Source organism: Zalophus californianus, chromosome 12 (genome assembly GCF_009762305.2).
Source record: "Zalophus californianus isolate mZalCal1 chromosome 12, mZalCal1.pri.v2, whole genome shotgun sequence".
In the NCBI taxonomy this organism is placed as follows: domain Eukaryota; kingdom Metazoa; phylum Chordata; class Mammalia; order Carnivora; family Otariidae; genus Zalophus; species Zalophus californianus.
The window spans coordinates 36,360,224-36,377,363 of record NC_045606.1 but is presented as its reverse complement, the minus strand read 5'-3'; the positions used below and the strand labels follow the sequence as shown (position 1 = coordinate 36,377,363).

At 36.8% G+C, this 17,140-nt stretch overlaps 1 protein-coding gene across 1 annotated transcript in view; it reads right to left on the bottom strand.

Moving 5' to 3' along the window:
* GNGT1 (G protein subunit gamma transducin 1) overlaps window positions 1-17,140 on the bottom strand; it is a 301,365-nt gene that overhangs the window by 202,235 nt on the left and 81,990 nt on the right. The gene's annotated exons all lie outside the window — the stretch shown is intronic.

Sequence of the window (17,140 nt, the reverse complement as noted above, 5' to 3'; positions counted from 1 at the left end):
TAATCACAGGACTCACCCGATTCACTTCTCACCTCTTAAGTGTTATCATCCTTTGCAGTCTTATCTCTAAACTTTTGAAAATTATTGTTTATTTCATTATGTATAGTTTTTTACTTGTTTTAGGTGGGAAGGTAAATCTGTTTCCCTGATGCTTTTCCTCTAAGATCAGGAATAAGACAAGGATGTCCCCTCTTGCCACTTTTATTCAACATGGTACTGGAAGTCCTAGCCACAGCAATCACACAGAAAAAAGAGTAAGAGGCATCCATACTGGTAAAGGAGAAGTTTAACTGTCACTATTTGCAGATGACATGATATATAGAGAAAACCCCAAAGATTCCACGAAAAAACTACCATAGATAATAAATGAATTCAGTAAAGTTGCAGGATACAAAATTAATACCCAGAAGTTGGTAGCATTTCTATACAATAACAGCAAAGTAGCAGAAAGAGAAATTAAGAAAACAATTCCATTTATAATTGCACCAAAACCAATAAAATGCTTAGGAATAAATTTAGCCAAGGAGGTGAAAGACCTATACTCTGAAAACTATAAAACATTGATGAAGGAAATTAAAGACAACACAAAACAAAAATGGAAAAATATTCCATGCTCATGGATTGGACGAATGAATAATGTTAAAATGTTCATACTACCCAAAACAATCTACAAATTCAGTGCAACTCCTATCAAAATACCAATAGCATTTTTCACAGAACTAGAACAAATAATACTAAAAATTGGATGGAACCACAGAAGACCTCAAATAGCCAAAGCAATCTTGAGAAGGAAAAACAAAGCTGGAGGTAACACAATCCCAGATTTCAAGATGTTCTACAAAGCTGTAGTAATCAAAATAGTATGGTACTAGCACAAAAACAGACACATAGATCAATGAAACAGAAAGCTCAGAAACAAACTACAATTACATGGCCAATTAGTGTTTGATAAAACAGTCAAGAATATGCAATGGGAAAAAGAGTCTCTTCAATAAATGGTGCTGGGAAAACTGGACAGCTACATACAAAATAATGAAACTGGACCACTTTCTTACACCATACACAAAAATAAACTCAAAATGTATTAAAGACCTAAATGTGAGGCCTGAAACCATAAAAATTCTAGACGAGAACACAGGCAGTAATTTGTCTGACATCAGCTGCACAACATTTTTTTAGATATGTCTGCTAAGACAAGGGAAACGAGAGCAAAAATAAACTATTGTGAGTACCTCAAAATAAAAGCTTTTGTACCACAAAAGAAACCATCAACAAAACAAAAAAGCAACCCACGGAATGGGAGATATAAATAAATTTAACCAAGGAGGTGAAAGACCTCCTTGTAATTTGTAAATGATATATCTGGTAAGGGGGTAATATTCAAAATATGTAAAGAACTTCCACAACTCAACACCAAAAAAAAAAAAAAAAATCCATTTAAAGAATAGGCAGAGGACTTGAATAGACAATTTTCCAAAGAAGACCTATAGGTGACAAACCGATACATTAAAGATGCTCAATATCACTCATCATCAGGGAAATGCAAATCAAAACCAAAGTGAGATATCACCTTATACCTGTCAGAACAGTGAAAATGAAAATGAGAAGTAACAGGTGTTGGAGAGGATGTGGAGAAAAGGAACCGCCGTGCACTGTTGGTGGGGAAGCAAACTGGTGCAGCCACTGTGGAAAAATAGCTGGAGGTTCCTCAAAAAATTAAAAATAGAATTACCACATGATCCAATAATTCCACTACTGGGTATCTACCTAAAGAAAACAAAACCACTAATTTGAAAAGATATATGCACTCGTATGTTTATTGCAGCATTACTTGCAAGAGCAAAGATATGGAAGCACTCTCAGTGTCCATCAATATACAAATGGATCAGGAAGACGTGGTATGTATGTTGTGTGTGTGTGTGTGTGTGTGTGTCTGTGTGTGTCTGTGTGTGTCTGTGTGTGTGTGTGTGTGTCTGTGTACACAATGGAATATTACTCAGCCATTAAAAAAATGAGATCATGCCATTTATGACAACATGGATGGACCTTGAGAAAGACAAATACCATATGATTTCAATCAGACGTGGAATTTAAAACATAAAGCAAATTAATAAACAAGCTAAAAAGCAGAATCAGACCTATAAATACAGAGAACAAACTGATAGTTGCCAGAGGGGAAGATCATGGGAGGTTGGGAAAAATGGATGAAGGGGAGTGAGAGATACAGGCTTCCAGTTATGGAATGAATAAGTCACAGGAGTAAAAGGCACAGCATAGGGGATTTAATCAATAATACTGCCACAGCACTGTATGGTCATGGAAGGTAGCTACATTTGTGGGGAGCACAGCATAACATGTAGAGACACTGAATCACTGTATTATACTCCTGAAACTAATGTAACATTGTGTGTCAACTACACTCAAATGAAATTTTTAAAAAAAAAATCTGTTCTCTGATATTCCATCTTGGTAGGAAGCAGAAGGGCCTATGCTCCTTTCTTGCTACTAGTGACTGTAAGATGTAGTAAATATTATTCACCATTAAGGGAATATCCTTTGCATAATTCATCTTCATCCATTTCATGCATAAAAATGCTGAAAAGCTCAGGGCCAGGGACAAAGCTTTGTACCTCATCAGTGAGAACACTCTTTCAAAAGTTACATTAACCCATTACTCAAAGTTTCTCATGCTATAAATTTAAGCAATTGTCATATTAGCCTACGCATTTGCACTTGCCATCTGTTTTTCATTAACTATATTATCATTTCATTTGATTTTTAAATAATCAAGTGTAGGAAAAATAGGTAAATACATTCTGCTGTGGGGTGGGCATTAATTTTTCACTCTGAATATTTCTGATTCTTCATGTCCTTGGCTTATGGCATTCCCTCATCCAGTTATGAGTGAGTGGCACCATAAGATTATTTCTGGCCTATTAGTTGTGAGTAGAACTGATACATACTACTTCTAGGTTAAACATTTATTTGCCAGTGCAAAACCCAATAGAGTTTCCTTTATCCTCTACGTTTTGAGACAGTGGCTTTTCCATCAGCCAAAGTCCCTAAGTAAATTAAATGAATAGTCACCTCTGCCAACATGGGTATGAAATAAACCTTTGTTTTTTTAAACCACTGATATTTGGGGGGGGGGGGGGGTGTGCGTGTATGTCAGAGTATATTTTAGACTCTTCTTACTGATACAGCTTATAAAAAATAAAACATTTCAATAAAAATTAAAGCTTTATTTGCGTATCAAACACAGTTCCAGTTTTCTCCCACTCTGTGTCTGGAACCGTTTAACAACGGTTTTAACTTTATGAGTCTTCTTAGCATTTGTCTACTTCTCTCTCAATATGTAAGGGGCAGCTTGCTTAGTCTCATAAAAAACACTGAGATATATTTCCATTGATACATAGAGAGCTAGTTCATTCCTTTTAACTGCCGTATAGTATCATGTCATAAGAATATGCTACTTTTATCTGTTCTATGTTGATTATCACATATACCATACCCATTTGTCTGCTGACAGACACTTAGGCTATTTTTTATTTCATACCACTATAATAACAAAACAACATTCTACATATCTCCTTGTATACATACGGAAGCAGTACATCTGGGTTGTAGGGGTGTACATATTTTCAGTTTTAAGGAATACTGCTAAACTCTCCTACAATGTGACTAAACCATTTTCTATTGCAACCACTTTTGATAGGTTTATCCTATGTTTATTGTTTTGGTTTAATTCAAGAGAAGAACCTCATTTATTCCTTATACCAGAAAAAAAAAGCAAACAAATCTCATTTCAGTGGTGACTGGCACTTGTATGTACACTGGCAATACAAAGCTAAGTAGGGTATGGTTAAGGAGCCATCACTACACCAACAGGATCATCTTGATTCTTTGCACTATGATTTATTAGATAAAAATTGGGTTATATTTTCCTTAATTGAGGGCACTCATGAAAATGAGCTTTCAAATAGGTTATAATTATCTATAACCTATTTTCTCTATCTTCAAACTGAATAGCAACTTATATAAAATGAGCCACTTAATTGAAGGAGCAGTTTTGAAGGCCACTTTATATGAGCTTAAGACTCATTGTTGTTGTATCAGATGATGGTCTTGCCAAATGGTAGGAAGAGTTTATTTTTACTGAAAGTGTTTAATTTTATTGAAAATGGAGACTGCTTGGAAATATTCTAAGTTACTACATATGAAAAGGTATAATAGCACTACTGGAAATATTCTGTTCAAGTTACTACATATGAAAAGGTACAGCACTATTTGAAGGCAGAGTTGGATTAATTAAAAAGATACACTGTAAACCCTATGGTTTATATTTACAAAGTATTTTAAAAGTTTTAAAATGAAGTATGAATGGTAAGTCAATAGATGAGATAAAATGGAATTGCAAAAACATGCTTAAGTTTTGAAATGAGAGAAGTCAGAAAAGAAAGACAAATTCAACAAATAGAAAACAGCAAGACAGTAGATTCTAATCCAACAGTCGATAATTACTATAAACGTGAATGGTCTGAATGTACTTTGTTAAAAGAGAATTTCAGATTGGATAAAAAAGCAAGACGCGTCCACAATAGCCAAACTGTGGAAAGAGCCAAGATGTCCATCGACAGATGAATGGATAAAGAAGATGTGGTATATATACACAATGGAATATTATGCAGCCATCAAAAGGAATGAGATCTTGCCATTTGCAACGACGTGGATGGAACTGGAGGGTGTTACGCTGAGTGAAATAAGTCAATCAGAGAAAGACATGTATCACATGACCTCACTGATATGAGGAATTCTTAATCTCAGGAAAGAAACTGAGTGTTACTGGAGTGGTTGGGGGGTGGGAGGGATGGGGTGGCTGGGTGATAGATATTGGGGAGGGTATGTGCTACGGTGAGCGCTGTGAATTGTGCAAGACTGTTGAATCACAGATCTGTACTTCTGAAACAAATAACGCAACATATTTTAAGAAAAAAGAAAAAGAAGATAACAGGAGAGGAAGAAAAGGGGAGTATGTCAGAGGGGGAAACGAACCATGAGAGATGAGGGACTCTGAAAAACAAACTGAGGGTTCTAGAGGGGAGGGGGGTAGGGGGATGGGTTAGCCTGGTGATGGGTATTGAGGAGGGCACGTTCTGCATGGAGCACTGGGTGTTATGAACAAACAATGAATCATGGAACACTGCACCAAAAACTAATGATGTAATATATGGTGATTAACATAACAATAAAAAAAATTAAAAAAAAAAAAAATAAATAAAAAAAAAATTGTAGGATGCAGCTAAAGCAGTGCTGAGAAGGCTAGTTATAGCAGAAAATGAATACATTTTAAAAGAAGAAAGACCTACCAATAAATCAATGTCCTAGGTTTCCATCTAGGAAAGAAAATGCAAGTTAAAGAAAGAAGTGCAAACTGAACAACACAAGCAGAAGAAAGGAAATGGTAAAATGAGAACAAATATCAATTAAATTAAAAACAGGAAAATAGAGAGTATCAATGAAACCGAAATCTGATTATTATCTGCAAAGAACAGTAAAACTGACTTCTAGTTAGGCTAAAAAGAAAAAAAAGGGGCGCCTGAGTGGCTATCATTAAGAGTCTGCCTTGGGCTCAGGTCATGATCCCAGGGTCCTGGGATCGAGCCCCGCATCCGGCTCCCTGCTCAGCGGGAAGCCTGCTTCTCCCTCTCCCATTCCCCCTGCTTGTGTTCCCTCCCTCGCTGTGTCTGTCAAATAAATACAATCTAGAAAAAAATTACCAATGTAAAAACTGAAAGAGGGGCTATCACTACTTATCCACAGACATTAAAATGATAATAAAGAAATGTTAAGAACAATTCTATAATTATAAATTCAAAAATTTAGATGAAATGGAATAATTCTTTGAAAGATACAAACTACCAAAATTCACTCAAAGAAAAACAGATAACCTGAAGAGCCCTATAGCTATTAAAGAAATTAAATTACTAATTAAAAATTTTCCAAAACAAATGAGAAAGAAGAAGCCCCAAGCACAGATGGTTTCAGTAGTGAATTTGTTCAAATACTTAAGGAAAACATAATACCAATTCTACACACCATCTTTCAGAAAATAGAAAAAAAAAAAGGGAATACTCTCCAATTTATTTTATGAGGTCATAGTTACCCTAATATCAAAATAGACTAAGCCATTACAAACAAAAGAAAACTAAAGACCAATATCACTCATGAATATTGAAGTAATGATCTCTAACAAAATATATGAAATAAAACTAAGTAATATATAAATAGAATAATACATCATGCCCAAAAGGGGTTCATCCTAGGAATGCAATGCTAGCTTAACATTCTGTAAATCAACCAATGTAATTCATCATATTCATAGACTAAAAAAAAACCGGTATTATCATATCAATAAGTAAAAAAAATTATATGACAAACTTTAAGACTCATTCATGATAAAAACTCCCCAAAATTTGGAGTACAGCTCCTTTCTATATGTATCCTAATAAAGGATACATATAGAAAACCTATCATCATACTTCACGCCAACAAACTGACTTGCTTTACCCTCACTTTCAGACCCAAGACATGAATATCCTTTCTCACCACTCATATTCAGCATTGTACTGGAAGTCTTAGCTAGTTCAATAAGGTAAGAAAAAGAAAGAAAAGTTATACCTGTCACAGAGGAAGACATAAGACTCTTTGCTGGCACATGACATGATTGCCTATATGGAAAACCCCAAAGTATCTATAAAAAACTTCCTGGAACTAGTAAGTGAGTTAAGCAAAGACTCAGGAAACAAAGTCAGTATACAAAAGTCAGTTGATTTCCTAGATAACTAATATTAGCAATTTAAAAAAATAATATCATCAACAATGAATTATGTATAAATCTATTCAAGAATAGACAAGTTCTGTATGAAGAACTATGATACTGATTAAAGAAATCAAAGAATATCAAAATAAATGTAGAATAAATGTACATAGATTGGAAAAGTCAATATAGTGAAGATGTCAATTCTTCCCAATTTGATCTATATATTCAACACAATCCCAATGAAATCCTTGCAAGCATTTTTGTTGGTATCAACCATTTTTAAAAATTATGTGGAAAACAAAGACACCAGAATAGTCTAAAGAATTTGAAAAGAACAATACTGGAGGACTTATTTTAACTAATCTCAAGATTTCTGTAAGCAACCGTAACATAGACAATGTGGTATTACTAAAAATGTAATAATATACAGATCAATGAAACAAAAAAGGAAGCCCACAGATAGACTCCAAAAATACTGCCAACTAATTTTTGACAAAGATGCAAAGGCAATTCAATGAAGAAAGGGTAGTCTCTCCAACAAACGGTGCAAAAAAAAAAAAAAATTGCAAGTACATATCCACTTGGCTAGATTATGAAAGGCAGTTATTTAGCCAAACATCAATCTAGATGTCGCTGTGAAGGTAAATTTTAGATGTGATTAAGCAGACTTTGAGCAAAGCAGATTCCCTTCTATAATATGGATGGGCTTCTTTCACTTAAGTTGAAGTCCCCTAAAGAAGAATGAATTCTGCGTCTAGACTGTCTTCTGACTTAAGACTAAACATTAACTCTTCCCTGGGTCTCCAGCCTGCCAGCTTTCTTTCCCTCCAGATTTTGGACTTGCTCATGTGGGCCAACTCCTCTAAATAAATCTCTTGATAGAAAGATAGATGATAGATAGATAGATAGACACATACATATAGAAATATATGCATCCTATTGGTACTATTTCTCCAGAGAACCCTAACTAATATAGTTCACAATATAGCACCTGAGCCAGAAATTGAAAACATAATTCCTTGCAATGGAACCCTGAGATTGCTATTTATCTGCACTGCTAGAAAAACATGAAAATTTCCCAAATGTGGGCAAGCTTTGAATCTCCTCAGTTACTTCACTTATTTTCACTGATTCCATATATGTTCTCAGTCTGCTACCAAAACAAGTACATTTTTTTTCTGTTGAATTTTGGTGAGAGATAAGTCAATATATTCCATTCAACTATTCATTTTACTCAAAAGCAGTAAGACCGGGTTGCTGGATTAAATTTGATAAACATTATGCCATGTTCCTAGTGTTTCTGAATAAACCAGGAGTCAGACATATGATACTAACAAAAGGTGAAAAGAGTATATTCTCAAAGAATATTTGGAGGAAGAAACACAAATTTCCACTTCTCAGAATGGATATCAAACTCTGCATTCCTTAAACAGTGCTAAGTTTTTAAATTTATACTCTAGGTTTCTCTTCAAAAATATTTTGTAGTGTTTTGATTTATGCATTGTTAAGAGCAATAATATCTAACCTGCCGACTTCACACCTGGCAAGAAGTAGCTGTTGCTACAGTAAATGACGTTATCCTCAGCTGCTGAATGGGTATTCATTCCCAGGATGTAAATAAGAACACCTAAGGAATAACTACATACACACACAATGGGTCATAAAACTGAAGGAAATTGATGGTCATCTGTTTTAATAAGATAATCTTATTTGCCCCAAATTTCCAGAAAAGCCACAACACAAGCAAAAACTTAAAACCCTAGCAGAGACTGGGTGTTGTATGTGAGTGATGAATCACTAAAATCTACACCTGAAACTAGCATTACACTGTATGTTAACTAACTGGAATTAAATTAAAATTTGGAGAAAGAAAGAAAAAGAAAAAAACAAACCCTAACAGAGAAAGGTACCTTGCAACACTGCACATGATTGCTTTCTGAAAAGTCTAATCAAAGTCAAGTGCTAAAATTATCCATGTAAAGAGAAACACCATGACTGAGCTACACCTACAGTTTCTAGTTCCCCTCAGAACTAGAAGTTCTTGCCCCTCTACCTCAGCTTCTGACTTCTCCAAAGGCACTGTACAGAACTCGGAGCCTGTTTGCTTTAGGAAAGATTCAATGAACCCAAATGCTAATCTATTTACAGTTTCATAAAACCAAAGAGACAACAATTTCCCAAATTAGGTACTATACTGAGAGATAAAATATACCACACTGTTGCTAAGAAACTTGTCAGGGTAGTCAGACTTACTGGATAGTTAGCCATGTGAGGCCACCACAGCTTTTTGGTCTTCCCATCATTTTTACTGAAGGGAAGCCAGTAAAGAAGCCAGTTTGTGATCACAAACTTTGAGCAAAGTAAACTACCTTCTATAATATGGATGGGCCTCTTTCACTTAAGTTGAAGTCCCCTAAGGAGGAATGAATTCTGCGTCTAGACTGTCTTCTGACTTAAGACTAAATATTAACTCTTCCCTGGGTCAGTGAATGGAGGTAGCCGAAAGACTTGTCTCTCCCACCCCTGGAAGCCTGAGGAAGAATTAATAAAATTCACAGTAAGAGATCCAAATAAACAGAGATCAAAAGGTGAAAGTTTGCACACTATTAATTGGGGTACCTGCAATCAATAACTCCTCCAGGCTCATCATCCACTAGCAGGAAGTCTCGGAGCCTCCATCTCTTCACACACCCACGTAGTAGTTCTGAGTAAGGGGCAGGCGGGGCTAGGCAGGGAGAGATTGGTAGGGGGCCACGGGATCAGGCTCACAAAATTCAAAATGTGGGAGATGAAAGGAAACCGGAGATAAGGGAACAAACCAGACCACCCCGTCCTAGGTGTCAGAGGTGGGGTCTTGTTAAACAGCTACTTGTGACCAACCAAGAATTACCAGACCCTAAAAAGGAAGTAAGCCATTGAATATGTTGTAACTAGTCCTTAATCAATGGTGCTATCAATAGAGATGTTAAAAAAATTTAAGTTACCTGGTTAGCTTTCTATAAAAGACCGTCCCTAAAAGCTCTCAGTGGCAACTCCTGAGAGCTTTTTCTGTATCCTTGCTTAATAAACTTCTATCGCTTTACTCACTCTCCTTTGTCCTCGAGATTCATTCTTCGACTCTGTGAGACAAGAACCTCGCTCCCCGCATCAATTACTTTGATGGTGAGGATATGCACTCCAAGCCCAGGCTCTTTCCATTCCTTTCTCCCCAGATCTGTATTGGGGTTAATGTAGAGCATGAAATCACCAATAATACCTGGCTTGCTAAAATGTAACACAGAGGCTGTTGGGGTGAGGGAAGGTTTCAGAGAAGGGCAAGGGTGTAGGCCTTTGGAATGCTGAGGCCTGCATGACCACTGTGCCCTAGGAATGCCCCAGGGAGTTGCCTTCCCTGAAGCTTTCTTAGCCCAAACAGCCAGCCCTGTGATCTAAAGGTTGTATGCATTGTCCCCTAGGCTATGTTTAGCAGATAGAACACACAGATTAGCATATTGTATCTTTCCCTTAAACAGATCCTCCTAGTTCCACTAAGACCCCTTGTCACACATCACATGCTTGAGAAACAGTGATAAAGATTTAGGATTATCCTGAAGGACCAACAAAGGCAGGAGCAAAGAAGAGCAAAGGGTCTTTGCTTAGAGCATTGACCCACTTGCCTTCTCCTCTCTTTCACAGCAAAGTTTGGAGCAATCTTGCATCGGTCGGTACAGGGATTGCTGGCCATTCCCGGCAGATCAGCCATCCTTGGTGCCTCACTCTTAATTTCTTCTGTTCACTAAAAGTGCCCCACCTCTTCATTACTAAACTGGGCTTCCTTCCAAGAACTTTGTCCTTTCTCTACTATTTCTGTTACTCAGAGGGGAGAGGATAATCTTTAGTTCTGGAGGAAGGAGAAGTTAAAAAAAAAAAAGTCACTGAGCTGTCTGTTGGCTTGTTTTTTCTTTCTCTTCTGATAAACTCCAGAAGTTACTTTAAAAAAGAAAACATATATTTTATTTCAAGGGCAAATCTTCTGCACTGTTTGCGTATTATTAGATCCCTTATTATGCTCAGAGTTTTTTTTATTTTGTTTTGTTCTTGTTTTGTCCCAGTGGGTAAGTATATTATAAAGTTCATTTTTATTGCATCTTCCTGATTAGGGGAATAATTTGTTTATTTGCTTGCTTGCTTGTTTACTGCAAATTGTGGGAAATGTGCCATTCTAGCACATGTAGATTAATTAAACATCCCTAGATGCCTGTATGTGGCAAGGAACATTTCTAAACAATGCAAATACTGAAATGTCAGATCCTTTGAATATATAGCAGTAATGTATCATACTGATAATTCCTTTTTCCATACCTTTACTGGACAATCCAATTCATGACAGTGGAATTATTTAAGACAGTAATTCAACATCATAAAATAACATAAACCAAGGTGATGACTATAAACGATGTTTGGTGGCTGATGATTAGTGATTCCTGGCCAGCAAACAAATGTCCTCATCAGTATAATTCTCCTTTAGTATGGAACCTCTTTCAAGTTATTAGGTTCTCTCGGTAAAACACAGATTAAGAAAAAAAAAAGAAATTGGCTCAATTTAACAACTGCTGTGTATCATTATAGACCTAGACAGAGTCATTAATCCAGAAATAGCAATTATTTACAATTTTTCCTAAAAATAATACTTAGAAGCAGAGCAACTCAGTTCTGAGACTCAGATTGTGTATTTTAAATCTAATGATCAGGGCACCTGGGTGGCTTAGTCGTTAAGCGTCGGCCTTCAGCTCAGGTCATGATCCCAGGGTCCTGGGATCAAGTCCCACATCGGGCTCCCCGCTCAGCGGGAAGCCTGCTTCTCCCTCTCCCACTCCCCCTGCTTGTGTTCCCTCTCTCGCTGTGTCTCTGTCAAATAAATAAATAAAATCTTTAAAAAAAATAAATAAAAATAAATAAATCTAATGATCATAATGACTGCTTACCTCAAAACTTATTTTGTGGTTTAAGTTTTAAAAAAAACTGTAAAATAAGTTTTACAGTTCCTACATGTAAAGGAACCCTGGAAATCATGGGGAATGTTATAGTATTTAAAATTATTAGTATTTCCTTACTTTCCATAGAAATACTTATGTACTTTATGTTTATACTATTTTTTGCCATAAAGTGGAGTTTATTTTTATTCCGTACAATACCTCAAACCTTTCCTTTAGAGTTTATGCTTCTATAAAGCTTAAGAAATCTTAAGCTTATAATTTATAATTATACTTAAGAAATACTTCCCTCCCCAAGCATTATATCATATTCTTGTATATTTTATCTTATTTTTTTTTCACTTTCTACATTTTAATATTTAACCCAGCTATAGTTTAATTTTGTTATGAGTTGTGTAACTTAGTTATCTAAAATATTTTTCTCCCTGAAAATGATTAGCTAGTTTTGTCATTTGAAATGGCAGGGCCAAAAATGCTATCCCTGTTTTCCAGATGAGTAACAAAAGCTCCAGGAAGTAAAATGATAGAAGGTGGTCTAAAAGCCAGCTCAAACCTGTTCTCAAGAGCCAACTGTAAACAGCATTTCTAAACTCCATGTTCAGTAAGTTGGACATGATGGAAATATTTACATCAGGAAAATCAGTAAACACTACAAACCAGAATTTGATTCCCTCCTTGCCTCCATCCTGTCTTTTGACAGCCAGTTTATCAGTGTACCGTTGGAAGGGTCCTCATTCACAATGGACCATGTGCTGTGCTAGGACATTAACAAGGTGATAACCTAAACGTGCTCCATCTTCCTGGGGTATCACTTGATTTAATGGTAACATACTTAATTATAAGAAATACAGTATATTGTAAGGTAGAATATAAAGTTCACATGACTTTTCAAGATTCAGCTTGATATTACAAAAAAGGAAAACATGTTCTTGTGGCAGACAGATTTCATCCATACCCCCAACTCACAGGTATAGCAATGAAAAAGATATGCTAACTCTCCTTGTCCTTTAGGATTATCTTGAGCAGAAAATGTGAAATTCAGTAGACCAGAATATTTATAAGGACTAGAGATTCTTCCTATAACCCCTAGCTTGCATTTCTATTATCTTAAGTGATTAAGCTGGAACAGAACTGCAGATCCTCTGGCAGCCCATTGGTCTTTCAAGCACAGTACACTATTTCCCACTGCCTCATTATCAGCATACACTTGATGTAAATAAAACAGAAAACCTATGCTGCTTGCCAACATACTCTAAATATTTAGAGTATTAGCAATCATCTCTGCAGTAGGCAACCTTTAAGATGACTCCCCATGATCCCCACCTCTTGGTGTGTTACTGACCTTACCTAATTCCCAACTCTTGAGCTCGAGCCGGACTTATTGACTCACTTCTGTGGATAAAGTATGGCAGAAGTAATGGGATATTAGTTCTGCGATTAGATTTTTAATAGTCTGTGGCTTGTTTGGGGCCCTCTCTCATTCTCTCCTGACTTGCTCTCTCTGAGATAAGCCATTTGCTATGTTAGGAACTATAGAGAAATCCATGTGGCAAAGAAACGACACCTTCAGACAACAGCCAGCAAGAATCAGGAATCGGGTTTGCCAGTAGCCACATGAGTGAGCTTAGAAGTGGATCCTCCGTGAGGGGCACCTGCGTGGCTCAGTTAAGCATCTGCCTTCGGCTCAGGTCATGATCCCAGGGTCCTGGGATTGAGCCCCAGGTCGGGCTCCCTGCTCAGCAGGGGCGTCTGTTTTTCCCTCTTCCTCTGACACTCTGCCTGCTTTTGCTCTCTCTCCCTCTCTATCTCTTTCTCTCTCTCCAGATAAATAAAAATCTTAAAAAAAAAAAAAAAAAAGAAGAAGAAGAAGAAGTAGATCCTCTGTGAATTGGACCATGAGATGACTGCAGTTCTGGCTGATACCTTCATTGTAGCTTTGTGCAGACACGAAGCCAGAGACCCAGTTAAAGCATGTCTAGAAGATTCTTGACCCACAGAAACTATGAGATAATGAATGTTTGTTGTGTTAAGCCACTAAACTTGGGAGTGATTTGTTATACAGCATAGAGAACTGAAACAATACCCAAGGCACTCAATTCAAGGATGCTAGTGTTATAAGGCTTTACATATTAACAGTCTGATGGACTAATGATTTGTCTCCCAAATGGATTCTAACATCATCCCATTTACCACTTCTCTTCTGAGAGCTGCCTCTCATTTACTGTTCTTGGTGCACAGAGATATCAATACTAACTCCTGGTTAGTGGATTCAGAATGTCATGTATTTGGATTTTTTTTTTCCTTCTGAATAATCCTATACTTTTTATGTTTGCTCTCCTCCTCCCACTCAAACACTTTCATTGGCAGCTTGAAGCTGAACTTTTGTTCAGCCTGGAGCTATGGAACAGAATTATTCTTGGCACAACAAGAAATGGCCACAGGAAGTCTGTATATTTGATGCAAATCTCACTAGCACCAAACTTTCACCAGTCTGCCTCAGAGTCGGGAAACTGGCCATGATGGGTCTGCTAAGTGCAGGAAATTGTTCCACCTTGGCTGAAAATGCAGTGGTGGGGGGGGGGGGGTGTCCCAGAAAAAGAAATAGCTACTCACAGAAGGGCCCAACGTATACAACTGTACAAGTATACGGTGACCCCACTCTTTAGAATTTTCATATTTTTTAATCACTTTTTTTCCCTCTCTTAACATTTAAAGGACCTTGCAAGTTCTCTCAGGTATACTTGGCTCTAGCTGATTTTGTTGCTATATACTTTGTGGTTTGGGATGTTGTTTTAAAAATTAATACTAGCACAATTAAGAGTATACTTATCTTGATGAGCACTAAGAAATGCATAGAACTGTTGAGAGAGCATTTACATTTGAAAGTAATATAACACTTGTAATAACACTTGAATAAAAAAAACAACAACAACAACAAACACTAGCAGAACTCATCCAGGGGTGGTTATCCCAAGTTTAGTGGCTTAACACAACAAACATTCATTATCTCATAGTTTCTTTGTATTACCCCACAGCTTTTTGTGCAAAAACTTGTTCCAGAAGGAATTCAATAAATATTTCTGAATTGGATGAATAAAAAAAAAAATGAATGAAAAAAGGAGGCTATACTTGACAAGGGAGGTAGGCACTGGGCAATGAGGACCACAGGAATAACAGGAGAACTGAATGGAATTGAATCTTTGAAGGAGGAGTTGAAAATGATGAGGATACTAAGGGCCAGGTGCTGGTAGAAAACAGAACCCAGAGTTACACCAACTTCATCAATTTAAAAGATCTGGTCTATTTACAGTGGCATATTTTGATATTTTTGCTTGTTTGGTTTTTGTTAGCAATAAAGCTGAGTGTGACAGTTAGTTCCTGGAGTTGTCTAAACCAGGAAAGGAAAAAGAAATTATTAATAACTATCAAACTATGGGTAATAGGCATTTATTTGACAGTTCCTGAGCATTAGAATTGAGCTAAGCTCTACGTCAAAAATGCAAAGTAGCTATGATAGTCATATGATATATTTCCAAAGATCATATGCTATTATTATTAGCTTGTAAAAATAATACTGGAGATCAGTATTTTCAACACTTGAATCTCTGTGGGGTTGCAATGTGGTGGTGTTACTTCTGTACTGCTCATCCCTCAGTTTCTAACAATGTAAGTTAGTAGAGAAATCACTGATTAGATTGGAGTATTATCAAATTGTGTCTCACCAGCTATGTAACTTGTATTACCCTCTCACTTCTTTGCATTTAATTTTCCTAATTTTAAAATGAGGACTTAGGCTGGAAAGTCCATTAAATTCCTTCCATCTAACATTCATTGGTCCTAAGGTTTAGGAATATACACACAAATGTGGACAACACTTCTCCTTCCATCTGGACAAGCCCCTTCACTCTCACTCTCCAGGAGGCATGGGTTTATTCTGGGCTACCAGGCTTCCTGGACCACAGGAACCCCCTAGTGGCCATTTGGAGAACTCTCACTAGCCATCTCCCAGTTCCAAAACCTTGAGGGGGATTACAGACACGCTAGAGAGCCTTCCTTTTTTTGATGTTTTTACTTAGAAATCAGTTGATACTACTTTGTGTAAAATTTTCTCACATACCCATATACTTTTCTATTTTTCTTCCAACTCTCTTCCAATTACCTTAGGAAAGAGCTTTCTTTCTCCTTCCCCACTCCCTACACTTTATTTCATTCCCCTCATTTTATTTATGAGATAAAATAAGGTGACTGTTTCACTTTTTAAATAATTGTTTTCTAAAACGTTTAATAACTTTCTTCTGATTATACAAAGACATGCATGTTTATTGTAGAAACTTTGGACATAATAAGAAAATAAATTATCCACAATATTATTATCTAGACCAATCACTAGAAATATTTCAGGGTATTTCCTTTTACATTGTTTTTGTATACATATGTAAATAACTTTCAAAATATAATTTGGAGGGGCGCCTGGGTGGCTCAGTCGTTAAGCATCTGCCTTCGGCTCAGGTCATGATCCTAAGGGTCCTGGGATTGAGCCCCGCATTGGGTTCCCTGCTTGGCAGGAAGCCTGCTTCTCCCTCTCTCGCTCCCCCTGCTTGTGTTCCCTCTCTCACTGTCTCTCTCTCTCTCTGTCAAAAAATAAATAAAATCTTAAAAAATATATATATATAATTTGGATTATACACTTTTTTGGGGTTTGTGTGTGTGTGACCACATAACACTTCAGACTTTTCTTATAACACTTTATACTTCTTTTCCTACCTGTTTACCAACATCAACATTGATTCAACTCTATATCTCATACCTCAAGTCTAATAATAATACTTTATCTAGGGGCGCCTAGGTGGCTCAGTTGGTTAAGTGTCTGTCATCAGCTCAGGTCAGGATCCCAGGGTCCTGGGATGGAGCCCCACCTAGTCCTGGCTCCCTGCTCAGTGGGGAGTCTGCTTCTCATCCCCCTACCCCCAGGCATGCTCTCTCTCTCTCAAATAAATAAATACAATCTTTTAAGAAAATAATACTTTATCTAATGATTACCATGTGCCTGCACTATTCCAAGCACTTTACATAGGTTATCTCCTTAAATCCTCAAAATCACCAGCTGATGTAGACCCCAAGATATAGAGAAGCTAAATAACTTGTTCAGGACAAGAGGGTAGCAAATTCTCAAGCTGGAATTTGAGCCTGGGTGTCAAGCCCCAGAGTTTGTGCAACTATTATACATACTACTTTTTGTCAGCATTCTTGTCAGCTCCAACTTCAATATATATCCAGAATTTTACAACTTCTTTCCACCTTCTTATCACTTCCTTGGTCTAAGGTGCCGTCATCTTTTACCTAGGTT